The 26,980-nt window shown below is 42.1% G+C and overlaps 1 long non-coding RNA gene across 2 annotated transcripts in view; it reads left to right on the top strand.

Moving 5' to 3' along the window:
- Positions 1-17,244, top strand: part of LOC105476202 (uncharacterized) — a 37,593-nt gene extending 20,349 nt beyond the window's left edge. For both annotated transcript variants that reach the window (XR_011611181.1, XR_011611182.1), the window contains exons 4-5: positions 9,188-9,402; positions 15,844-17,244. This is a non-coding gene — a long non-coding RNA (uncharacterized lncRNA). The remainder of the gene's footprint in view (positions 1-9,187; positions 9,403-15,843) is intronic.
- Positions 17,245-26,980: the final 9,736 nt, after the last annotated feature.

Here is a 26,980-nt window from a genome sequence, read left to right as displayed (position 1 = left end):
TGGCTTCCAAGTGGTATTGGGCTTGCAGGTGCACAGAAGGCAAGAGTTGAGGTTTGAGAACCTCTGTCTAGATTTCAGAGGATGTATAGAAATGCGTGAATGTCCAGGCAGAAGTCTGCTGCAGGGGCAGAGGCTTCATGGAGAACCTCTACTAGGGCAGTGCAGAGGGAGAATGTGGGGTTGGAGCCCCCACACAGAGTCCCCACTGTGGCACTGCTTAGTGGAGCTGTGAGAAGACAGTCACCATTCTCCAGATCCCAGAATGGTAGATCCACCAACAGCTTGCACTGCGTGCCTGGAAAAGCTGCAGGCCTACTCAATGCCAGCTCTTGAGAGCAGCTATGGGAGCTGAGCCCTGCAGAGTTACATGAGCATGTTGAGATCAGCTTGGTTGGGGAGACCCTAACCCAGCAGTGCTAGAGGAATTAAAGACACACACAGAAATATAGAGGTGTAGAGTGGGAAATCAGGGGTCTTACAGCCTTCAGAGCTGACAGTCCCGAACAGAGATTTACCCACATATTTATTAATAGCAAGCCAGTCATTAGCATTGTTTCTATAGATATCAGACTAACTTAAAGTATCCCTTATGGGAAACGAAGGAATGGGCTGAAATAAAGGGATGAGTTTGGCTAGTTATCTGCAGCAGGAGCATGTCCTTAAGACACAGATTCCTCATCCTATAGTTTGTGGCTTAAAAATGCCTTTAAACAGTTTTCTGCCCTGGGTGGGCCAGGTGTTCCTTGCCCTCATTCCAGTAAACCCACAACCATCCAGCGTGGGTGTTATGGCCATCATGAACATGTCACAGTGCTGCAGAGAGTTTGTTTATGGCCAGGTTTTGGGGGGCCTGTTCCCAACATGAGCATAGCTGCCTAAGGCCTTGGGAGCCCACCCCTTCCATTAGTGTGCCCTAGAAGTGAGACGTGGAGTCACAGGAGATTATTTTGGAGCTCTAAGATTTAATGATGTCTCTGCTCGTTTTGGACTTGCATAGGGCCTGTAGCTCCTTTCTTTTGGCCAATTTGTATCTTTTGGAGCAGGAGCACTTACCCAATACCTGTATCCCCATTGTATCTTGGAAGTAACTAACTCATTTTTGATTTTACAGGCTCATAGGTGGAAGGGACTTGCCTTGTTTCAGATAAGACTTTGGACTTGCGGGGACTGATGTGAAGGCATGATTGATTTTGAAATGTGACAAGGACATGAGATTTGGGAGGGGTTGGGGTGAAATAATACGGTTTGGCTCTGTGTCCCCACCCAAATCTCATGTTGAATTGTAATCTCCAGTGTTGCAGGAGGGGCTTGGTGGGGGGTGATTGGATCATGGTGGCAAATTTCCTCCTTGCTGTTCTTGTGATAGTGAGCTCTCACGAGGCCTGGTTGTTTAAAAGTGTGTAGCACTTCCCCCTTTGCTCTCTCTCTCCTGCCATCATGTGAAGATGTATTTGCTTCCCTCTCGCCCTTCGTCCATTATTGTAAGTTTCCTGAGGCCTCCCCAGTCATGCCTCTCATATAGCCTGTGGAACTGAGAGTTGATTAAACCTTTTCTTTATAAATTACCCAGTCTCAGGTAGTTCTTTATAGCAGTTTGAGAATGGACTAACACACCAGCCTTCCTTTTAGCTAGGTGGAATTATATGACTAAGTTCAGGCCAATGGGCTGTGAGTGGAAGTGATACAGGCAACTTCCGGGTGGTGTCCTGCAAAGAAGAGAGTGTGCCCATCTTCTCCCTTTCCCCTCTCCTGCTGCCTGGAAGATGGTAATGCGTCATCTTAGACCAATGTTAGGGCAAAAGGAAGCTAGATCCTTGGATAGTTTCACACAGTGGTCTCTTACTAGTGTAGACTACTAAACTAGTGTCCACTAGTGCCCACCTGGAATGACCACCTCCAGATTGTTAGGTGAAAGATAAATTATGTCTATGTAAGTCACAGTTACTTGAGGTTTTTGTTATATGTAGCTAATTCCATATCCTAACCAAATCAGAACATCTCCCCTTCTACTTTACATGATAAACGAAAGTTAAAGATGGGTTAAAGAAAAATCTCAATATACCATTCAATTTGCCCAATAATCAGTTTAGGAACTCCACTGTACAGAATTAGTAGATAAGAATAATCTTGAAGATCCTTATTGCAGCATTGTGCAAGATAGCAAATGTCTGTCAACATGGGAGTAGTTAAATATAGCATGCATTTTATTACATTTCTGCAATGTGTTACATTGAAAAATGATGAATTAGATTTATATTTATTGACCAGGAAAATAGTTATGATGCATTGGTAAAGTTAAAAAGTTGCAACTGGCTGGCCTTGCTACCTTTGTGCTTCCATTGCCCACAGACCTGTAGTTAGAAGAACCCGCCTGGGAGGGATCACGACTGGGAGATCCGAGCATGGGAGGGCCTGGAGCACTGCAGAAGCTTGATGGTATTTGGGCCCATCTGAATAAATGGTAACTAAATCATTTATGGGGCCTCCCTGACTTCTCTTTCAGAGCCTCCTCCCTACCTGTTCTGAGACTCCTACCCTTCACTGGATCCCTTCCTACCTTCATTCCCTCCACTCTTTCCTAAATGCAAGTCTCCTCCCTAAGCCCATATCCTCCTTGACTTTGTCTCTGCTCTTTTCACTGGATCCTGTTCACACTCATCAAACTTTGAGTCTGAGCCATCTCTACCTCTCTCCTTCCATTCTCACCTTTCCTGTTACACCAGATTACTTTTCTTCCAGGCTGTCCCTTGTGCCAGTCTTTGTGTGGTAAATCTTTCTTGTTGATCTAGAACAGTTCCTCCCTTCTTTCTATTCCATAACAGTCCTCCAAAACTCTAAGTCTCTTGGGAAAGCCCATCTTCTCTAAGTCCATTCTTACTAGAGGCAGAAGATCTATCATCACATTCTGAGTCCCAGTTTCCAAGAGAGTGGGCCCTTCGCCCAATCTTTATGAAATGATGGGAAAGTGCTAGCCTTGTCCTGTGAGGATGGCACTTTAAGCCCAATCTCTCTTTCTATGTGGTTTCAGAGCCAGTGCCTCCAGCAGCAGGAACTTGGCAGGTTGGTACAAAGGGATTGCTGTGATGAAGTTCTGATGGTTGCATCAGGATTTGGGGGTGCACACTGGGTCCTGGCGGCTGCAGGTGTTTGAACCTGTTTCTGTTTGATTATGTGACCTGGGGCGAAGTCAGTTAATCTCTTTTGAGTCTCAGCTTCTAGGGTCTCAGCAGTACATGGCAGTTGTCATTGTGGGCTGGTGGTTTATTCTTCATCAGAACCTGAGACTATTCAGAAATGACTGAAAATTGAAGATACAGGGGCAAGCAGGTAGGAGGTGAAAATTCAAGATGCAGCCCATACAGTGAGTCACACCTGTAATCCTAGCATTTTGGGAGGTCAAGGTGGGAGGATTGCTTGAGGCCAGGAGTTTGAGACCAGCCTGCACAACACGGCAAGACCCCATCTCTATAAAAATTTTAAAAATTAGCGAGGCATTGTGGCACACACTTGTAATCCTAACTACTTGAGAGGCTGAGGCAGGAGGATCTTTTGAGCCCAGGAGTTTGAGGCTGCAGTGGTCTATGATGGTGCTACTGCACTCCAGTCTAGGAGACAGAGTGAGACCCTGTCTTAAAAAAAAAAAAATAAATAAATAAATAAAAGAAAATTCAAGATACAGAGCCAGGCAGGTAACAAGGACAAGTGAGGGTAGCTGAGGGTCCACACTGAACTATAGAATGCCTTTCTTTCTTTCTAAAATGTGTTAAACATTTTTAATTGCACAGTTCAGTGACATTAAGTATATTTACACAGGTTGTGCAACTGTCATCACTATCCATCTCCAGAACTTTTTCATCACCTCACACTGAAACTCTGTACCCATTAAACATTAACTCCACATTCCTCCCTCCCCCTAGCCTCTGGTAACCACTGTTCTTTCTGTCTCTATGAATTTGACTACTATAGGTACCTCATATAAGTGGAATCATACAATATTTGTCTTTTTGTGTCTGACTTATTTTACTTATCATAATGCCTTCAAGTTCATCCATGTTGTGTTACGTATCAGAATTTCATTCCTTTTGAAGGCAGAATAATATTCCATTGTGTGTGTGTACATATATATTTTGTTTATTCATCACTTGATGGACATTCAGATTGTTTTCGTATTTTGGCTATTGTGAATTATCTTTTTGATGTGTTGTTGGATTTGGCTTGCCATGACTCAGTTTTAATGGGTTTTGTGGGTTCTATGAATTATCTTCATTATTGTCTTAGTCTGTTTGTGCTGCTATAACAAAATATCTAATACGGAGTAATTTATAAGGATCAGAAATTTATTTCTCACAGTTCTGGAGGCTGGGGAGTTCACAATGAAGGTGCCAGCAGGATCTGGTGATAGGCCAGCTGCTTCTTCCAAGATATGAAACCTTGTTGCTGCATCCTCTGGAGAAGAGGAACTCTGTGTCCTTACATGGTGGAAGGCATGGAAGGGGAAAAGGGGTGGACTCCCTCAGTTAAACCCCTTGGGCACCTAATTCCGTTCATGAGGGCTCTGCTTCCCAAGAGTCACACCTCTTAATACTGTTGCATTTGGATTAAATTTCAGCATGAATTTTAGAGGGAGCAGAAACATTCAAACTATACCAGTTATCCAATTTGTTGGAGTCCAACTGTCCATAATACTCTCTTAAAATCTTTTTTATTTATATAGAATTAGTAGTAATATTTCTCATTTTCATTTCTGGTTTAAGTAATTTGAGACTTCTCTCTCTCTCTTAGTCAATCTAGCTAAAGGTTTGTCAATTTCATTAATGTTTTTCAAAGAACCAATTTTGAGTTTTGTTAATTTCCTCTGTTGTTTTTCTGCTCTTTATTTTATGTATTTCTGCTCTAATCATTATTACTCCCTTCCCTTGGCTAGATTTTGGTTTAGTTTGTTCTCATTTTTTTAGTTCCTTGAGTTGTAAAGTTAGGTTGTTGATTTGAGATCATCACTCTTTTCAAAATACAAGCATTTTCAGCTATAATTGTCTCCCCCAGTACTGCTTTTGTTGTATTCCACAAGTTTTGGTATGTTGTGTTCTCGTTTTGTTCATCTCCAAGTATTTTCTAATTTCCTTTGTGATTTCTTCTTTGACCTATTGTTTTCTTAAGAATGTGTTGTTTGATATCCACAAATTTGTAATTTTTCAAGTTTTCCTTCTGTTACTGGTTTCTAACTTCATGTTTCTGTGGTTAGAGAAGATACTTTGTATGATTTTTATCTCTTAACATCTACCGAGATTTGATTTGTGGCTTAACATACGGTCTTCCTGAAGAAGCTTCCACGTGCACTTGAGAAGCCTGTGTGTCCTGCTGCTGTTGCGTAGAGTGTTCAGGATATGTATGTTCGATCGAGTTGGTAATTTTTTTTTTTTTGTTCATTTGATTCACATTAATGAGATTATATTACACACACACACATTGTTGTTTAAAAAATGTTTACATGTGTGTTACATGTATGAGCATAACAGGAAGATACGGAAAGTTATCTTCATTACTTATTTTATTATTTTTTTAAGACAGAGTCTCACTTTGTCACTCAGGCTGGAGTGCAGTATTCTATAAATAAAAACTCTCGGCCGGGCGCGGTGGCTCACACCTGTAATCCCAGCACTTTGGGAGGCCGAGGCAGGCAGATCGCAAGGTCAGGAGATCGAGACCATCCTGGCTAACATGATGAAACCCCGTCTCTACTAAAAATACAAAAAATTAGCTGGGCATGGTGGCGGGCACCTGTAGTCCCAGCTACTCGGGAGGCTGAGGCAGGAGAATGGCGTGAACCCGGGAGGCGGAGCTTGCAGTGAGCCGAGATCACACCACTGCACTCCAGCCTGGACGACAGAGTGAGACTCCGTCTCAAAAAAAACACAACTCATTCTCTAAGACTATTTAATTTTCCTGATACACAGTTCATACCAAAAAGGTAAGATACCAATAAAAATTATGTAATAATTAAAAATTATGTAAGCACTAAACATTAACTCCGAAACATGACACCAAATACCTGAAAAAAAGTTACTGTAGTTACCCCAAGCACTGCCATGAATGAAGCAACTTTCTCAGGACCCTGAAAATTAACTTATTTCCCATCATAACAAATCAATTCCCTAATTTTACAAATGAAAATAATGTTCAACGAGCAAGACCAGTGACTAACACTACTTCTGATACAATACCAAATTATGACTTCACATCCACTGAATATACAGAATTAATGCAAGTGGTAGTGACTGCTATAAGACAATATTTGAAATTTTTGGAAGTGGGTATTATTCAAAATTTAGATATGGCAAAAAAGCTTGGATGATTCATTTTCACACCACCATTATCTTGAATGGGCTATCCAAATACTCTAACGGAAGAAAAAAATTACTCACTTTTTTTAGGTCTTTAGTGATTATTACTAGGCTCAGTAGAAACCAGAAGACAATTATTCTCTTAAATATTGAAAAGAGGCAATAATATAGATAAAGCACATTATTTTCTGAGACTATCTGATGATAGAAAAAAAGTTGGCTGAATTCCTTAGGTATTGGAATAAAACACACTAGAATAAACAAAAACTTGATCATTGAGACCTCATGGCAGATCACTTTAAATGAGGTCAAAGAGCATTATTATAAAAAGACAACATATTTCTAATGTTTTGTTTACACACACCACAAAACAGTAAGTTAAATACAAAATAACGTACACTCATTATCTTCTATTAGTTTTCACATGGCTTTAACAGTAAAATAATTTCTAAACTACATTCTCAAATGCAATAGACTAAAAAGCATGAAGTGCTAAACAGGAAAAGATACAACAAAATATGAAACAATTTTGCTTATAATATACAGAGTGGTTATAAAGAACATTTGGAAATTACTACCCAGTTAAGCTTTCCATCCAAGAACACAACCGTAAAAATCAAGGCAAGATGTAATGGACTTCTCTTTGAAGACAAGATACTGCTGGAATAAGAGGGAAACCTTTTCATTTTCTGCTGCATCATTCTGCTTTCAGAAACAGTCTTTCAGGAATTTGCATTTACAATCTAGCAATCACATGTATACTCAAAGGCAAAAAAAAAAAAAAAACCCTCAAGAGATTAACTTCTTTTCAGAAGTATGCTGCAGGCTGAAGTGAGGATGAAGGTGGTATGTGATGATTATCCCAATCATGGCGTTGGACCTGCTGAGCAGTGGGAACTGTAATTTGTTCCACTTATCCACTTACATGGAATTCTTGCAGAAATTGTGGCTGATCACTGTTGAAGGAGGTTCTGTGATAGACTAGACTTAGGAGATGCATGAATAGCTCAGAGTGAACAGCACCAGACACCTCTTGTGCAACATTCAAAGTCCTCCCAGCCTCACCTCTTATTTCGGGCGTAGCTGTGGTCAGTTGTTTATGCAAGCTTTGACAGGTTTTGTACAGGGATAAACAGATAATGTTTCCTGTCTGGTTGTGCTACTGATCACTTGTTTTCCACCCTAGAGTGTATCTGACTCTTTCCTAGGTATAGAAACTTGGTAGGAACCCACCTAGTGGTCATGCAAGTGCAACTGGGAATTTGGGTGGAGTAACCCAGGAGGTTACTCTTGATCAGTGAGGAGTAGCAGCCAGTGTATAAATGCTTCACCTCTTTGCCATTAGGTGGAGAATTCTGAGACATGTTTTAAAATGCTCCTCAAAAAGTACAAGTCAGAAAAAAAGAAATAAGGCTCCCAGTGGCCACCATGTCCCCCCTTCCTAGCATTCCCCATGGCATGCACTCCTGCTCCGTGGAATCACCTTCCCAAATGCGCTACCTACACAGAAGCCTTTCCTTTGGCTCTGACTTGGGGAAACCTCGGTTAAAAGAGAAAGGAGTTTGTCCAGAGAAAACAGGAGCTCGCTTGAAGGGATGTTCTGTCTAACGATGGGATAATTTGAAAACCCAACATAATGCCAACAACTTACAACATATTGAATATATATAAAAACATTGAATTCATAAAAATCATTAATTTTAGTTCAAAAGAGAAAGATAAATAAAACTAATTAGACAGTTTTGGAGATTGCTAAGGCACCAAATTATTTGTTAAAAAATTAGTAATTAAAAGGAAAGAATTAAGCATTTATCTTATCTTTTTAGTATGAACTGTGTATCAGGAAAATTAAATAGTCTTAGAGTGAGGTTTTTTTTTTTTTTTTTTTTTTTTTTTTTTTGAGATGGAGTTTCACTCTGTCGTCCAGGCTGGAGTGCTGTGGCACGATCTCGGATCACTGCAAGCTTTGCCTCCCAGGTTCACGCCATTCTCCTGCCTCAGCCTCCCAAGTAGCTGGGACTACAGGTGCCCGCCACCACGCCCAGCTAATTTTTTGTATTTTTAGTAGTGACAGGTTTTCACCATGTTAGTCAGGCTGGTCTCAAGCTCCTGACCTCAGGAGATCCGCCCGCCTCGGCTTCCCAAAGTGCTGGGATTATAGTCCTGAGCCATCGCGCCCTGCCCGTCCATTAGTTCTTGCATGCTATTTACTAGAGCCCTTCACATATGTATCATGGGTGTTTTAAATTACTGGTCTGATAATTCCAACGTCCCTGACATGTCTAAGTCTCGTTCTGATGTTTGCTCCATTTTTTCAAGTTGTGTTTTTTGCCTTTTGGTACGTCTTTTCTATTTTTTTGTTTGTGGGGGACGGAGTTTCACTCTTGTTGCCCAGGCTGGAGTGCAATGGTGCAATCTCAGTTCACTGCAACCTCTGCCTCTGGGTTCAAGCGATTCTCCTGCCTCAGCCTTCAGAGTAGTTGGGATTACAGGCACACACCACCACGCCTGGCTAATTTTGTATTTTTAGTAGAGACGGGGTTTCTCCATGTTGGTCAGCTGGTCTCAACCTCCCGACCTCAGGTGATCTGCCTGCCTCGGCCTCTCAAAGTGCTGGGATTACAAGTGTGAGCCACTGTGTCCCACCAAAAGATACTTTTACTGAGTATTGTAGGTTGAATCATGTCCCTGCAAATTCTTATATTTAAGTCCTAATCCTGGGTATCTCAGAATCTGAGCTAATTTGGAAATAAGGTGATTGCAAATGTAATTAGTTACGTTAAGATGAGTTCATTCTGGAATAGAATGGGGCCCTAATCCAGTATATCTGGTGTCCTTATCAAAAGGAGCAATTTGGACAGAGACACACTGAAGAGCAAGAATGCCAGGTGAAAATGAAGGCAGAAGTTGGTGTTGAAGCAGCAGAAGCTAAGGAATTCCAAAACTTGCCAGCAAACCGCCAGAAGCCACCAAAGGGGCATGGAACCTAGTATTCCTCACAGCCCTCAGAAGGAACCAACCCTGTGGACACCTTGATCTCAAACTTCTAGCCTCTAGAACAGTAAGACAATACATTTCCGTTGTTTAAGGCACCCAGTGTGTGGTACTTTGTTAAGGTAGCTCCAGCCAACCATTACACTGGGTATAGAAATTTAGACTGGCAGTTTCTTTCAGTATTTTAAAGTGGCCTCACTATTGTTTCTTGGCTTACATTCACCCTAGGAAGTTTGCTGTCATTGCAGTGTGCCTCTGACTACTTTAAAGGTTTTTTATCACTGCTTCCCAGCAGTGTGTTTATGATGTGCCTTGGTGTTTCAAATAAATGTTTATCTTACTTGAGGATAGTTTATATTTTTGAATATTTATTTATTTTTATTTTTATTTTTTTTTGAGACAGGGTATCACTCTTGTCTCCCAGGCTGGAGTATAGTGGTGCGATATTGGCTCACTGCAACCTCTCCCTCCCAGGGTCAAGCCACTCTCCTGCCTCAGTCTCCTGAGTAGCTGGGATTTCAGGCACCCACTACCATGCCTGGCTAATTTTTGTATTTTTAGTAGAGACAGGGTTTCATTATGTTAGCCAGTCTGGTCTTGAACTCCCGACCTCAGGTAATCTGCCCGACTTGGCCTCCCAAAGTGCTGGGATTACAGGCATGAGCCACCATGCACAGCCTATTTTCGAATATTTAGATTAATAATTTTCATTAAATTTGGAAAAAATGGCTGCTTTTTTCAAGTTTTTTTTTTTCCCTCCTTTTTCCTGGGAACTTCAATTATACGGTTGTTAGGCTACTTGATGTTGTTTTAATCTTAGTGATCCTTTTTTTAAACTTTTTTTTTCCTCCAGCATTTTAAATGCTGATTAGACCTGGTGAGTAAGAAATAACAGCTACTGTAGACTTATTGGTAAGACGTTTGTGTGACTTGCCTAAAATTCAGGCAAATTTTGCTTATATGTCAGCAAAATGTCTATTCGTCAAGTGGCGTGGAGCATGGCTAGACAACCCTTTTAAAGTGAAGGGTATATTGTTGCATCTGGCCCCTCCTACAACCAAGAAAGCGGGCCTCTTAAGATCTTAGAGTCAACATTCCTCATTTGCGAGTGTTACTCTGGCCCATTTACCCAGTAACCCAAAAAGTTGCTGGATTTGAGTGGGGCCCACAACAAGAGAAGGCTCTGCAACAGGACCAGGCTGCTGTGCAAGCTGCTCTCCTGCTTGAGTCATATGATCCAGTGGACCCATGGTGCTTGAGGTGTCAACGGCAGATAGGGATGAATGGAAGAATCACAGTGCAAGCATATAGAATTTTGGAAAAAAGCCCTGCCATCCTCCAGAGATGACTACTTTTCTTTTGGGAGACAATTCTTGGTCTGCTACTGGGCCTTAGTAGAGACTGAATGTTTGACCATGGGCTGCCAAGTTACCATGCAACCCGAGCTGCCTGTTCATGAACTGGGTGTTATCCGATCCACCAAGTCATAAAATTTGGCATACACAGCACTCCATCATCAAATGGAAGTAGTACATACATGATCCTGTTGGAATAGGCCCTGAAGGCACACGTAAGTTCCATGAAGAAGTGGCCCAAATGCTCATGGTATCTACTCTTGCAGCACTGCCTTCTCTCCCACTGCCTGCACCTATGGTGTTACCAGGAGTTCCCTATGATCAATCGACAGGAGAAGACTCAGGCCTGGTTTGCAGATGGTTCTGCACAATATGCAGACACCACCCATGAACAGCTGCAGTACTAGAACCTCTTACTGGGATATCCCTGAAAGACAGGGATATCTTACTAGTCAGAGCTTTGAGCAGTGCATCTGATTGTGCACTTCTCTTGGAAGGAGAAGTGGCCAGACCTGTGATTATATATCACTTCAGGCTGTGGCCAGTGGTTTGGCTGGATGTTCAGGGAATTGAGAGGAACACGATTGGAAAATTGGTGACAAATTTAAGGAAGAGATATATGGACAGACTTCTCTGAGTGTGCAAAACACATGGTGATATTTGTGTCCCATGTGAATATTCACCAAAGGGAATTTTAATAATCAAGTGGACAAGATGACCCATTCTGCGGATACTGCTTGCCCTTTTTTCTCAGCTACCTCTGTCATTGCCTAATGGTCTCATGAACAAAGTGACCGTGATGGCAGTGATGGAGGTTATGCTTGGTAAAGTAACGTGGACTTCACTCAAAAAGGCCAACCTGGCTTACAGTCACTGCTGAAGGTCCAATCTGCCAACAGCAGAGAGCGACATTGAGTCCCTGATATGGTCAACATTGAGCAGAGACCAACATTGAGTCCCTAGGGTGATCACACAGCCACCTCGTGGTAGGTTGATTATGTGGGGACGTTTCATCATAGAAGGGACAGTGTTTGTTCTTAATGTGATAGACACTCACTCTGGATATCGTTTTGTCTTCCCTGCACACAGTGCTTCTGCCAAAACTACCATCCATGGGCTTGTAGAATGCTTTATTCATCGTTGTAGTATTTCACATTGTGTTGTTTCTGATCAAGGAACTCACTTTACAGCAAAAGAAACACAGCAATGGACCCATGCCCGTGGAATTTGCTGGTCTGATTATGTTCCCCATCATCCTGAAGCAACTGGCTTGATAAAACAGTGGAATAGCATTTTGAAGTCTCAGTTACGACACCAGCTAGGTGGCAATTTCTTGCGGGGGTGCAGTGAAGTTCCCCAGAAGGCAGTATATGCTATGAATCAGAGTCCAATATAAGATCTTGTTTCTCCTGTAGCTAGTAGCACTCACAGGTCAGGAAATCAAAGGACAAAAGTGGGAATGGCACCACTCACTATTACCCCGAGTGACACACTAGCAAAATTTTTGCTTCCTGTTCCTGACTTTATGCTTTGCTGACCTAGAGGTCTTAGTTCTAGAGGAAGGGATATTTCCATAAGGCAGGGATATTTCCACCAGGAGACACAACAATGATCCCAAGAACTGGAAGTTAAGACTTCTGCCTGGCCACTTTGGGGTCCTCATATTTCTCAATTAATAGGTAAAGAAGGGAGTTACAGTATTGGCTGGGATGATTGGTCCTGACTACCAAGGGGGAAATTGGACTACTATTCCACAGTGGAGTTAAGGAAAAGTACATCCAGAATACAGGAGATTCCTTAGGGTATCTTTTAGTATTACCATGCCCTGTGTTTTATGTCAATAGAAAACTACAACCCAACCAGGCAGGGCTACAAATGGCTCAGACCCTTCAGGAATAAAAGTTGAGGTTGCCCTACTGAATAAAGCTGAGGTGCTTGCTGAAGGCAACGGGAATACAGAATGGGTGGTGGGAAAAGGTAGTTGTAAATACTGGCCATGACCATGTGGCCAATTACAGAAACAAAGATGGTAAATTGCCATGTCTATTTTCTCCTTTATTTTGCGTAAACACATTTGTGTGTGTATCTTTGTTATCCTTCCACGTTTATGCCCTTATGTAACGTAAGGTGTATTTATACTATTTTATATCATACTATTTAAGTATTGTAAATTTAATTAATATTTTTTGAGACAGGGTCTGGCTCTGTCACCCAGGCTGTAGTGCAGTGGCACAATCTTGGCTTACTGCAATCTCTGCCTTCTGGGCTCAAGTCATCCTCCCACCTCAGCCTTCCAAGTAGCTGGGACTACAGGCACATACCACCATGCCTGGCTAATTTTTGTATTTTTTTGTAGAGTTGGTGTTTCAGCGTGTTGCCTAGGCTGGTCTTGAACTCCTGAGCTCAAGCGATCTGCCTGCCTTGGCCTCCCAAAGTGCTGGGATTGCAGGTGTGAGCCACTGCACCCAGCCAAGTGTTACAGGATATCAAAGAGTAAACTTCTTTCAAGGATTTTACCTCCTCATCTGGGAAAGAAGTTAACTGTGTTTTTTTATTGTATCCAGGGTAGTATTAAGATAGGCAGAATTACGACCTATTATTTTTATTTGGAAAATAAGTTTGGTTTGAGGAGACGTGTATGGGTGCCAAGTTGACAAAGGGTAGACTTGTGATAATAAATTTTATGTGTCAACTTGACTGGGCCATGGGCCGTGCAGGTTGAACATAATTTTTGGTGTGTCCATGAGAGTGCTTCTGGATGGACTCAACCACTGGCTGAATTATAGCACTGGCCTTCCTGGGTCTCTGACTAGAAGATGGCAGATCATGGCACTTCTTGGCCTTCAAAACTGCGTGAGCCAATTCTTCATATAATCTCTCTCCCTCTAATATGTTCGTATATGTAAATATAGTTATATGTTACCAATATATTTATATTAGTAAAAATACCACATATTTACATATATAAATAATACATATACTGGGTATGGTGGCTCACACCTGTAATGTATTTTATATATATAAGCTATGTACAGTATAATACTAATATTAATACTATATATGTATATATCCTATTCCTTCTGTTTCTTTGTAGAGCCCTGACTAATACATGTGGGTTAATTATTTTCATTAAATTTGGGAAAAAATGGCCATTTTTTTCAAGTATTATTTTCCTCCCCTCTTCTGGATACTCCAGTTATGTATATGTTGGGCTACTTTATATTGTCCCACAACTTATTGATGCTTTGTTTAGTTTTTTTTCTGGCTTATATTTTCTCTCAGTGTTTAATTTGGATAGTTCCTGTTGCCATATCTTCAGATTCACAAATCTTTCCTCTTGTAGCATTTAATCTGCTGTTAATCCTGCCAATGTATTTTTCAGTTTAGTTATGGGATTTTTCATTTCTAGAAGTTTAGTTAGGCGTTTCATTTTTCTCCTGACTATACTTACACGTTCTTGTACTTCTTGAACATATGGAGTGAATTTATAATTCTTGTTTTGATGTCCTTGCCTGCAAATTCTAACATCTGAGTCATATATAGGTCTATGTCTATAGAATGATTTTTTTTTTTCTGGTACTGGGTCATATGTTGCTGCTTATTTGCATACCAGGTAATCTTTTATTGAATGCCAGACATTGTACACTTTATGTTATTGGGTGCTGGATTTCTAAACATTCCTTTAGATACTTTACTTTTACACTGAGGGTTAATTTGGCCCCACTGAAGCAATAAGCTTTTGAGAACTGTACCCAATGCCCCACCGTATTAGGAGATCTTCCCAAACTGGCTAGGGAAGACACTATTTCTGGTCCTGTGTAAACTCCTGAAATTGTTCTGCTTACTCTTCTCTGCTGTTCTTTCCCCAGCCTCAGTAGTCTCCTTACACAAGCGCATAGCAGTACTCAGCCAAAGTCTTGAGGGACTGCTCTGCAGATCTCTGGAACCCTCACTCTCTGCTGTTCTTTTTCTTTGTACTTTGCCTCACAATTTTTTCTCATTTTGCCCTGCTGGAACTCTAAACTTTGTCTCCTTAATCAGTGAGACTGTTGGACTCTGTTTTGGTATCTTTTTCCTGTGGTCAGCCTGGAAATTCTCCAGGAAGTGAGCTGGGAGTATTTGCAGGGCTCATCTCACTTGTCTTTCTCTCAGGGATCACAGTCTTGCACTACCTGTTGTCCAATGTCTGAAAACTTTCGCTTCACATATTTTGTCTAGCTTTTAGTTACGTGAGGAGGGAAGGTACATCTAGTCTCTATTATTCCATCATGATTAAAAATAGAATTCTGTTTTGGTAAACAGTTTTCATCTTGTTTAGATAGCTTCTCTCTATTCCTATGTTAATGTTTTTATTAGAATGCTGTTAAATATTAGAGAAATGCCTTTTTATATTAATTCATGAAATCATGTGAGTTTTCCTCTTAATTTATAAATGTAATGATTGATGTAGACAGGATTCCTATTGTTGAATAACTTTTGCATTGCTGGAAGGAACCCTCATTGGTCAAGTATTTTACATGATTAAAGACAGTAACAAAATGACTGATGTGGTGGTAAGTCCTGGGATGACTGTTGTGTCACCTTAAGAGCTGCCTGTCTGGTTTGGCAACATCCCAAGGGATTCGTCACAAAGATTGGCCTGCTGGAACTTAAGCAGCAAAATGAAAATTTCTTTTTCTAATAGAGCTATTAAAAATTCTGATGGGCTCTTTGAAAATTTAAAGGATTCTTTTTTAGATCTGGAAGCATCTTTTCATTTTTCAGACTGATTGAAGTTGTCCCACAATGCCCTGATGCTCTTCTCGTTTCTTTTCAGTCGTTTTTTTCTCCTTGTATTTCAATTTGAATGCTTTTTATTGCTGTCTTCAAGTTCACATATCTTTTCTTCTTAGTGTCTAATCTGCTGTTAATCTCATCCAATGTATTTTCATGTTAGACATTGTAGTTTTAATTTCAGAAAAAGGTATTTTAAAAAATGTATCTGCCAACACGTTCAGTCTTCTAAATTTCTGAGCACATAGGATACAATTACAATAACTATTTCCACTAATTCCATAGTCTGTGTCTTTTCTGGGTTGTTTTTCATGTTTGTTTTCTCTATATTAAGGGTCATATTTTTCTGTTTTTTTGCATGCCTGGTAATTTTTGATTAGACGCAAGACATTGTGATTTTGACCTTGTTGGATGCTGCACCTAAAGGTGGATGGAAGAGGAAGTCTTGGGGGCTACCACTCTGACTGGAGAAGCTGGCACGAGGCTCCCTCTTGTGGATGCAGCAAGGCAAGAAAGTAAAGTGCACATTTTCTTCTGGAGCAAGTGGCCTCCAGCTCTGCCTCTGGACTGAAACACACACTTGCATGCTGTGGCTTAGCTGAGGGCTTGTGACTCAGGACAGAAGCAGTGGTGGTGAGGAGCAGGGGAGTGATACGGGAGAGGTACAGTCCCAGCCCCAGGACACAGTAGATCTCAATATTGGGAAGGGAGGAGTTCAGTATCAGTAAAGTGAGCCATAAGAGAGAAAGGAAAGCAGCCTTAGCAGACAGAGGTGGAACCAATTGAAAGAAGGAGGGGAGCATCTTGCAAGAACGTTGCTGGTACTGGCTAGAGGCTGTGGGGATCATTCTCAGGCCATCCAAGAACTCTGAGAAGATTGGGGGGATGCTGGAATTTCACTGTCGTCGCCAGGATGGGCTCAAGCCAGAGGCTATTTTTATTTAAATGCCATTAATTTTGTTTTTATTTTTTGATATTAACCCTGTCAGGTGAGTTTAGAGAATACCTGTTACCAATGATATATAATTCTGAAATGTTAATGTGTGGGAAGGAGCAAGTAAGGCTCAATAAATATAACCTGGACATGTAATGATGCTAGAGAACTTATGATCTTCGCCTGAAAATTTTGGATGCATAGAAGTCCCTTATTGTCATTTTATTTATTTACTTAGTTCTTACTGAGATTGAGATAGTTTTACTGTATAATACCTAAAGATCTCGTGTAAGAGTGATACTAGTTTTTGTTCCCTATTAGTTTCTTTTTCTTTTCTTTTTGACACAGAATCTCACTCTGTTGGCCAGGCTGGAGTGCAGTGGCATGATCTCAGCTCATTGCAACCTCTGTCCCCCGGGCTCAAGCAATTCTCCTGCCTCAGCCTCCCGAGTAGTTGGGATTACAGGTGTGTGCCACCACGCCCGGTTAATTTTTGTACTTTTAGTAGAGACAGGGTTTCACCATGTCGGCCAGGCCAGTCTCAAACTCCTGACCTCAGGTAATCCACCGCCTCGGCCTCCCGAAGTGCTGGGATTACAGACGTGAGCCACCACGTGCAGCCTAGTTTCGTTTTTTTAAAAAAATTATTTTATTTCCATAGGTTATTGGGGACCAGGTAGTGTTTGGTCACATGAGTAAGATCTTTAGTGGTGATTTGTGAGATTTTGGTGCACCCATCACCCGAGCAGTAGACACTGCACCCAAATTGTAGTAGTCTTTTATCCGTCCCTCCCTTCCCACCCTTTCTCCCTGAGTCCCCAAAGTCCACTGTGTCATTCTTATATCTCTGTATCTTCATAGCTTAGCTCCTACATATGAGTGAGAATGTGCAATGTTTGGTTTTCCATTCCTGAGTTACTTCACTTAGAATAATAGTCTCCAGTCTCATCCAGGTTGCTGTGAATGCCATTGATTCATTCCTATTTATGGCTGAGTAGTATTTCATTGTATATGTATATGGCAGTTTCTTTATTCACTCATTGATTGATGGACATATGGGTTGGTTCCACATTTTTACAACTGAGAATTGTGCTGCTATAAACGTGTGTGCAAGTATCCTTTTTGTATAATGACTTCTTTTCCTCGGGGTAGATACCCAGTAGTGGATAACCAAATATGTTTTCCAAACTTTTAGATTTCTCTTCTTCTCGGGAATGCTGATTATTCTTTGGTTTGGTCGTTTAACATAATCCCAGACTTCTTGGAGGCTTTGTTCATATTTTCTTACTCTTTTTTCTTTGTCTTTGTTGGATTCTTTTGAAAACCTTGTCTTGGAACTCTAAGGTTCTTTCTCTTGCTCATTCGCTTCTATTGCTGAGACTTGCCAGAGCATTTTGAATTTCTGTAAGTGCATCCATTGGTTCCTGAAGTTTTGATTGCTTTTTATTATATGATACCTTTCTCCCCTTATTTTTTGTATTTTTTTATTTCCTAAATTGGGCTTTGCTTTTTTCTGGCACCCCTTTGATTAGCTTAATAACTGACCTTATAAATTCTTTTTCAGGTAAATCAGGGTTTTTTTTTTTTTTTTTTGGTTGGATCCATTGCTGGTGAGCTAGTGTGATTTTTTGGAGGGTATTAAAGAGTCTTGTTTTGTCATATTACCAGAGTTGGTTTTCTAGTTCTTTCTCATTTGGGTAGGCTCTGTTGGAGGGAAGGTCTAGGGGCTCAAGGCTGTTGTTCAGATTCTTTTGTTCCACCGGGTGTTCCCGTGATGTAGTACTCCCGCTTTTCCTAGGGACGTGACTTCCTGAGATCTGAGCTGTAGGGATTATTATCTCTCTTCTGAATTTAGTCACCCAACAGGTCTACCAGGCTCTGGGCTGGCACTGGGAGTTGTCTGTACAGAGTCTTGTGATATGAACCATCTGTGGGTCTCTCAGCTGTGGATACCAACACCTGCTCTGGTGGAGGTGGTGGGGGGTGAGATGGACTCTGTGAGGGTCCTTAGTTTTGGTGGTTTAATGCACTATTTTTGTGCTGGTTGGCCTCTTGCTGGGAGGTGGCACTTTCAGGAGAGCATCAGCTGTGGTAGCATGGGAGAGACCAGGTAGTGGGTGGGGCGCTAGAACTCCCGAGAGTATATGCCGTTCATCTTCAGCTCTCAGGGTGGGTAGAAAGGACCATTAAGTGGGGGGAGTGCTAGGCATGTCTGAGTTCAGACTCTCCTTGAGCGGGTCTTGCTGTGGCTGCTGTGGGGGCTGGAGTCGTGCTTCGCAGGTCAATGGAGTTATGTTTCTAGGAGGATTATGCTGCTTCTGCTGTGTCATGCAGGTTGTCAGGGAAGTGAGGGAAAGCTGGCAGTCACAGGCCTCACCCAGCTCCCACACAACCCAAAGGGCCAGTCTCACTCTCACCATTCCCTGCTCAACACACTGAGTCTGTGTCCAGGCAGTGGGCAAGCAGGGCTGAGAGCTTGCCCCAGGCTACCAGTCTCCCAGCTGTGAAAGCTGTGAACCCTTTGTGCTTCCCTGCCTGTGGTCTGCACACCGGATTCATGCCCTCCCTGTAGTTTTGGCCAGTAGACTTCTTGTTCAGTTGGAATTGTTACAAAGTTCAGCTGAAGGCTTCCTTCTCCATGTGGCCTTTTCCCAGTGCCTCTGGTAGCCCTCCCCAATGGCCCCTGGGAGGCAAGGCAGAAATGGCTTGCCGGGGGACCCAGAGAGCCCACAGGGATTTTCCCACTGCTTCCTCTACCCCTGCATTTCACACGGCTCTCTGAATTGACTCAGCTCCAGGTTAATGCCAGAATTTTCTCCTGTGATCTAGATCTTGAGGTTTCCAGCGAGGTTGTGTTTGGGGGTGAACAACACCCCTTTCCCACTTCCACAGTTTGGGCACTCACAGTGTCTCCCAGGTCCTGCAGGAGCAATTCACTTCCTTCAGAAAGTCTGTGGGTTCTCTTGGCTTTCCTGATTTATTCCTGCAGTCATTCTGGAGAAAAAGTTCATGATGCAATACTCCACACGCTGCTCTGTCCATCTGAGTGGGAGCTGCAGTCTAGTCTGCCTCCTGTCTGCCGTGATCCTCCCAGAGAGATACTAGCTTTGATACTCGTCTGTGTGGATGAAAAAGTCACAGGACACTTTAATTTCTATTTTAGTATTCCTCACATACTTTCTGCATTCATTTATATGTCTGCCTCCCCAGCAACTTCTTATGGCACCATGCTCTGTAATTACCATGTGCTGAGTGGCTACTAAGTGACAGATATTTATATGCTTTATGTGGCTTAACTTACATACTCTTCTGAGAAGCTGTATAAATTTCATTCTCTTATTTTTGTTTCCAGGTCTAGGAAATGGAGGCACAGAGAGATAAAAATAAGTTGCCCAAAGCCATGTGGTGATTAAGACTTGAACTCTAAAAGGATTTTATTTTAAATTTTATTTAATTAATTTATTTTTTGAGACAGAGTCTTGCTCTGTTGCCCAGGCTGGTGTGCAATGGCGCAATCACAACTCACTACAGCCTCAACCTCCTGAGCTCAAGGGATCCTCCCACCTCAGCCTTCCAAGTAGCTGGGACCACAGGAAGGTGCCACCATGTCAGGCTAATTTTTTATTTTTAGTTGAGATGGGGGTCTCACTATGTTGCCAAGGTTGGTCTTGAACTCCTGGGCTCGAGCAGTTCTTCCACCTCAGCCTCCCAAAGTGTTGGGATTACAGGCTTGAGCCACTGTGCCCGGCCTGTTTTATTAATCTCTAAGTCTCTGCCCCTGCCTTAAGGAGTGTGGCATAGTCCTTGATATTGGATGACTGAGTAACGCAGGTAGTTTGTGTGAGAGGTGCAGTAACCACATGGCGAATGGAAGATGATGCTGTAGACTTGCCCATAGTTCACAGCTGGGACACTGTGGTTACCAGGACACAACTTGCAGAGTGGCTAAAACTAGAAAATGCGGACTCCACTGGGTCTTCGTGTTTCCATTTTTTAAATGGGAAAATTAATTCTGTCATTGACCTTCAAAGAGTTACTGGGAGTGACATAACATTGTTGATAAAAATCTTTGGAAGTCTCAGTGAGGGGATCTGCTAGCATTGATGAAATTATTTCATTCATAAACAGTCTAGGGGCCAAGGAAAGAGAAGAATGACGTGGAATCTCCTCTCCTTGAGATCTTAGAATCACACCTGCCTCCTTACCTCCATCCAGGACTGTTAAACTCCCAAAGCAGGGACTTTTAGGCCCACATGCACTTAGCCTCCTCTTCCCACCTCCTGTTTATCTCCGTTTCCAATGTTCCACTGCCATAACTGCCAGGAGGTTCTGCAGAGAAGAATGAAGAAGAACCATACGATCCTAAACATGCTCTCTGAAGATATTATCAGCCTACCATCGGCCTTATATTTATTGGGATGTTTTTATAACCTTTATTTGACACCTCTTCCCATCATTTAAAATAAACCTGGTGCTTCCCTGAATAATCTCTTGAGATCTGTACGTGCCTCCCAGCATCACATTTGTGCTTTTAACAAGCACGCTCCTTCCACTGCTCATGGCCAACTCAGGTTCACTACAAGCAGGGAATCTGTGTCTTGGAACGATCAAGTCTATATCAAACTCGAATTTATTTTCTTTTGTTTCTGAGAACTAATTCCACTCCAAGGCCTATACTGTACCCACCAGAGCTGCATGCATGTTTAATGAAAACACGTCCTAGAATATTCATAATACTTCTACTATTTATGCCTTCAAACTGGAAACTACCCAAATGCCGGAGAGTAGAAAGGATGAATGAATTGTAGTAATACTTATTGAATACAATACAGTACAATACAATAATGATAATGAATTAACTGGAACTATATCCAAGAAGGATGAATCTCACAGACATTATGTTGACTGAAATGAGCCAATCACAGAAGTGTACATATTCTGTAACTGCTACAGAAAGTTCAAAGAACAGGCAAAACCAATGCACAGTGTTAGAAGCTGGGATTGCATTTATCCTGGGGTGGGGGATGGAGTATTGGCTGGAGGCAGGGGTGAGGAGGCCCGCTGCTGTTTTTGTTGTATTCTCTTTATCTGGGTGCTGGTCTTGAGGGTGTATTCATTTTGTGAAAATTCGTTGAGCTGTAAACTTACGACTTATGTACATTTCTGTATGTATGTTTTTATAAAACTTACAGAAAACAAAGAAGAAATGTATTGCCATGTACTGATTGGACTCTATTCTGGGCTATCTTGGAAACTGCAGCTTGAAGACAGCTAGGCCTCAGCATACGCCCTGACATCCTGCAATCTAAGCTCTGGATCCTGGTCAACTTTGGGAGAATAATCAAGCCAATTTTCAGAGAAGCAGTTTCTATGTCTTTCAGGTCCTTGTGTCCTAAGGGATTAGGAGCATTAGGGACCTGGTCTCAGTGTGATCCTGAGTGCTCATCCATTCTCTGGTCATCCTTCAAAGAAATACCAGGCTCCTGAATTCATCTGCACAGAGCTGGCCAGGCTACCTGCTGCCCGCCATCCCATTGTCTTTCTTGCATTGTTCTGGGACTCTGGCCACACTCACCTTCCAAAATAACTGTGCAGTTGTCATCGTTGTTCAGGAGACTATTTTGGAACACTGGCTTAGCTTGGTGATGTGTAGAGATCCAGGAAGGGCCCCAGCTGTCGGGAGGGAGGCCCAGGGCCATCAGGGAGCTGGGGGGTGGTAAGAAGTGACAGGGCTTCAGGAGGTGTGGAGGGGCCCAGGGGGAGCACCATTTCTGACAAGTGTTCAGTCGTGGTGTGGAGAATTGGAAAGAAGGAGGAGAAAGGATGGAGGGGATCGGGTGCAGGTTGGAGGGAAGCTGGGAGGGGAGAAAAGAGTGAAGGAACATTAGGTTGATTAGTGCTGGTGGAAGAAGTAAGGAGAGACGTTCACAGAGGAGGGGCTGGAAAGTGAGGGTGTGAGTTGAAGGACACTAATGGTACGCTGACATACTGTTTCAAGAGTGGTTTCTATAGCCTGGAGGACTTAAGGACAGCTGTTGGGAACCTTCTACAGGGTGATAGAAAAGTAAGTGGGAGCAAGGGGGTGTGATGATTGACGGGCAGCCTAATGTCGAGTCAGGTGACATCCTGCCATATTTAGCAATGTAATAGGTAGTCAGATGACCTCACAATCTTCAGGGCTGGGAGATGGCAGAACCATCTCAGGAGCTGTGACAGAGGAGTTGGGTAGATGTGTTTTCAGTGGGCAAAGGTGGAATTCCCTTCTCTTTTCTGTTTTCTCTTGATGTCACAGGCCTGCAGAAACAGCATACCATGAGTTAAAACCCCTCAATTGCACGGGTTTTCACCTCCTTGATTTCACAGGGTCTCTAGCTCTTTCAAAGGCTGCAGCAAGACAGTAAACATCTGGGCTCCTGTGGGGGTGTTTCATGTGCTTGTGTACAAATTAGTCCCCGCAGGACTCTGCAGCTCCACGTCGCTCTGCCGGGCACTGGGGCCATGTGCTCTGTCTGCGGGAACCTCTATCTCCCTAGAGTTACAGTTTAAGAGAGGGGTTTCCAAAAAAGGATGCTAATGTCCCAGGATTTTATGGACTTTAAGTAAAACTTTTTTTTTCTGTTATACTCAGAATGCTCTGAAGCTTTGTTCCTAGGTAACCTCACAGTGCCTGAATTCTTTCCTTTCTTTTCTTAGACATGGGGTCTTGCGCTCTCGCCCAGGCTGGAGCGTAGCAGCTATTCACAGGTGTGATCACAGCACACCGCGGCCTCCTGGGCTCCAGCAATCCCCCTGCTTCAGCCTCCTGAGTAGCTGGGACCGTAAGCAGGAGCTCATGTCCAGTTTCAATTCTTCTTTTCCTACAATAAGTTCTGGCCCAGAAAATTTTGCAACTCACCCCCGCCCTTCACTCCACAAAAAGACTTCCACTGGGATTCCTGTCCATATGCCAGACTCACTTGAATCCTTGGGGATGGATCTAGCTTCAGTTTAAGTGCAGATTCCTGCTTCATCTCAGAGCCTGGCCGTTTTGAGGAGCAGGCGGTTTTACCCATCTGCCCACTGGCCCCTTGCTTCATTGTCTAGGCCTGTCCTTTCTCACCTAGTGTCCTAATCCCCTCCTCACCACCTCACAACGGAGAAAGCTCTGTGTTGCTTTCTCTCAGGATTTTCATGCTTTTCAAGAGCCAGGGCACTGTGTGCTTTCGTGCAGGACCTAAGCAAATAAGGACATCACAAGGAGATGCCCAACTCTTAACCTGGTGCCCCTCCCACCCTGGAGAGGACTGTTCTTGTTCATAGTGTACACGATTGTCTATGTCAAAGACCCAAGGAGTTTGCAAAAACCTCTTAGAACTAATAAGTGAGTTTAACAAGGTTGCAGGATATAAGGTTAACACACACACAAAAACAAATCAATTGTATTTCTATATGTCAGCATATTAGGGTTCTCTAGGGAAACAGAACCAATAGGATACACACACACATACATATATACACACATATATATGTGAAAGACACACGTGTGTGTGTTTAAAAAGAGGGAGAGCGAGACAGAGAGATTGGTTAATTTTAAGGAATTTGCTTGTGCGATTGGAGGGGCTGACAAATTTGAATTCTACAGAGCAGGCTGTCAGGCTGGAGACCCAGGGAAGAGGTGATGTTGTAGCTCGTGTCTGGAGGCCATCTGCTGGTAGAATTCCCTCTTTTCCAAGGAACCTCAGTCTCTTTTCTCAAGGTCTACAACTGATTGGATGAGGCTCAGCTACATTATGGAGGGTCATCTGCTTTACTCAAAGTTGATTGATTTAAGGGTCAATCACATTTAAAACATTTCTTCACAGTGACAGAGTGGTGTTTGAGCCCAAAGTGTCTACCATGACATGACTTGGCCAAGTTGACACATAAAATTAACCATCAAGTCTGGGCACAGTGGCTCATGCCTGTAATCCCAGCACTTTGGGAGGCTGAGGCAGGTGGATCACGAGGTCAGGAGATCAAGACCATCCTGGCTAACATGGTGAAACCCTGTCTCTACTACAAATAAAAAAAAATTAGCCAGGCGTGGTGGTGGGTGCCTGTAGTCCCAGCTACCCAGGAGGCTGAGGCAGGAGAATGGCATGAACCCTGGAGGCGGAGCTTGCAGTGAGCCGAGATCGTGCCACTGCACTCCAGCCTGGGCAACAAAGCGAGACTCTGTCTCCAAAAAAAAAAAAGCCATCACACCCAGAAATGTGTGATTGGATAGGAAAATTGAAAACCAAGTACCACATAGAAAGTACCAGAAAATGAAATAAACATCTTACTGAAAGCTACAAAATACCAGTGAAAAAACTCAAAGAAGATATAAACAAATAACAAGAAACACCATATTTGAAGATCGGAAGACTTAACTTTAAAAAGTTGCCAATTCTGCCAAAACTGATACAGAGATTTAAAACAATTCCAGTCAAAAATCTCGCCAGGACATTTTGTTGTTACAGACAAGCTGATTCTAATGTTTACATGGAAAGGCCAAGGACTAGAATAGCTAAAACAATTTTGAAAAACAAGAATAATGGTGTAGGAATGATGCTACTCACTTTTAAGTCATACTGCAAAGTTACAGTAATCAGGACAGTATGGTACTGCCTAGGAACACAGAGATCAATGGAACAGAATCGAGTCCAGAAAGATAGCTGCTTAAATATGGCCATGTGATTTTTGACAAGGGTGCAAAGGTAATTCAATAAAGAAAGGATCATATTTTCAACAAATGATGTTAGAACAACTGAACATTCATGTAAACAAAACAGACAAAACACTGAAGCTTTACAGCTCATACACAAATGAAAATATGGATAATAGATGTAAAAGTGAAGCTCTAAAAATTTTAGAAAAGAACATAGTAGAAAATCTCTTCCTGGGATTAGGAAAAGAATTCTTAGTCATGGTACCATAAGCCTGATCCATAAAAGAAAAAGTTGATAAATTGGTCTTTACTGAAATTAAAAGACTTAAGATGCTATTAAGAGAATGAAAACACTATAGCCCAGGAGAAAAAACTTGCAAGTCACATCTGTCACAGGACTTTGCAGAATATATAAATGGCAAATAAAACACAAAAAGATGTTCAATATCATTAAGTATTAGGGACTTGTAAACTAAAACCAAACACACCTATTAGAATTGCTGAAAAAAGGAAAACCTTTGGTAATACCAAGAGCTATTGAGAGCAATTGCAATTTTTTTAAAATTATATTTTAAGTTCTGGGGTACATGTGCAGAACGTGCAGTTTTGTTACATAGGGATACCTGTGCCATGGTGGTTTACTGCACCCATCAACCTGTCACCTACATTAGGTATTTCTCTTAATGTTATCCTTCCCTTAGTCCCCCATCCCCCAAAAGGTCCTGGTGTGTTATGTTCCCCTCCCTATGTCCATGTGTTCTCGTTGTTCAACTCCCAGTTATGAGTGAGAACATGCGGTGTTTGGTTTTCTGTCCTTGAGATAGTTTGCTGAGAATGATGGTTTGCAGCTTCATCCATGTCCCTGCAAAGGACGTGAACTCATACTTTTTTATGGCTGCATAGTATTCCATGGTATATATATGCCACATTTTCTTTATTCAGTCTATTATTGATGGACATTTGAGTTGGTTCCAAGTCTTTGCTCTTGTGAATAGTGCCACAACAAACATAGGTGTACATGTGTCTTTATAGTGGAATGACTTAATCCTTTGGGTATATGCCCAGTAATGGGATTGCTGGGTCAAATGGCATTTCTAGTTCTAGATCCTTGAGGAATGTCCACACTGTCTTCCACAGTGGTTGAACTAATTTACACTCCCACCAACAGTGTAAAAGTGTTCTTGTTTCTCCACATCCTCTCCAGCATGTGGTGTTTCTTGACTTTTTAATGATTGCCATTCTAACTGGTGTGAGATGGTATCTCATTGTGGTTTTGATTTGCATCTCTTTAATGATCAGTGATGATGAGCATTTTTTCATATGTCTGTTGGCTGCATACGTGTCATCTTTTGAGAAGTGTCTGTTCATATCCTTTGCCCACTTTTTGATGGGGTTGTTTGTTTTTTCCTTGTAAATTTGTTTAAGTTCTTTGTAGGTTCTGGACATTACCTTTGTCAGATGGATAGACTGCAAAAATTTTCTCCCATTCTGTAGGTTGCATGTTCACTCTGATGATAGTTTCTTTTGCTGTGCAGAAGCCCTTTAGTTTAATCAGATACCATTTGTCAACTGTAGCTTTTGTTGCCATTGCTTTTGGTGTTTTAGTCATGAACTCTTTGCCCATGCCTATGTCCTGAATGGTATTGCCTGGATTTTCTTCTAGGATTTTTATGGTCCTGGGTCTTATGTTTAAGTCTTTGATCCATCTTGAGTTTTTTTTTATATAAGGTGTAAGGAAGGGATCCAGTTTCAGTATTCTGCATATGGCTAGCCAGTTTTTCCAACACCATTTATTAAATAGGGAATCTTTTCCCCATTGCTTGTTTATGTCAGGTTTGTCAAAGATCGGATGGTTGTAGATGTGTGGTGTTATATCTGAGGCCTCTGTTCTGTTCCGTTGGTCTATATATCTATT

The sequence above is a fragment of the Macaca nemestrina genome, chromosome 12 (assembly GCF_043159975.1).
Source record: "Macaca nemestrina isolate mMacNem1 chromosome 12, mMacNem.hap1, whole genome shotgun sequence".
Taxonomy (NCBI): Eukaryota; Metazoa; Chordata; class Mammalia; order Primates; family Cercopithecidae; genus Macaca; species Macaca nemestrina.
Note: the sequence above shows the minus strand (reverse complement) of the source record. Positions and strands in the feature narration are given on the sequence as shown.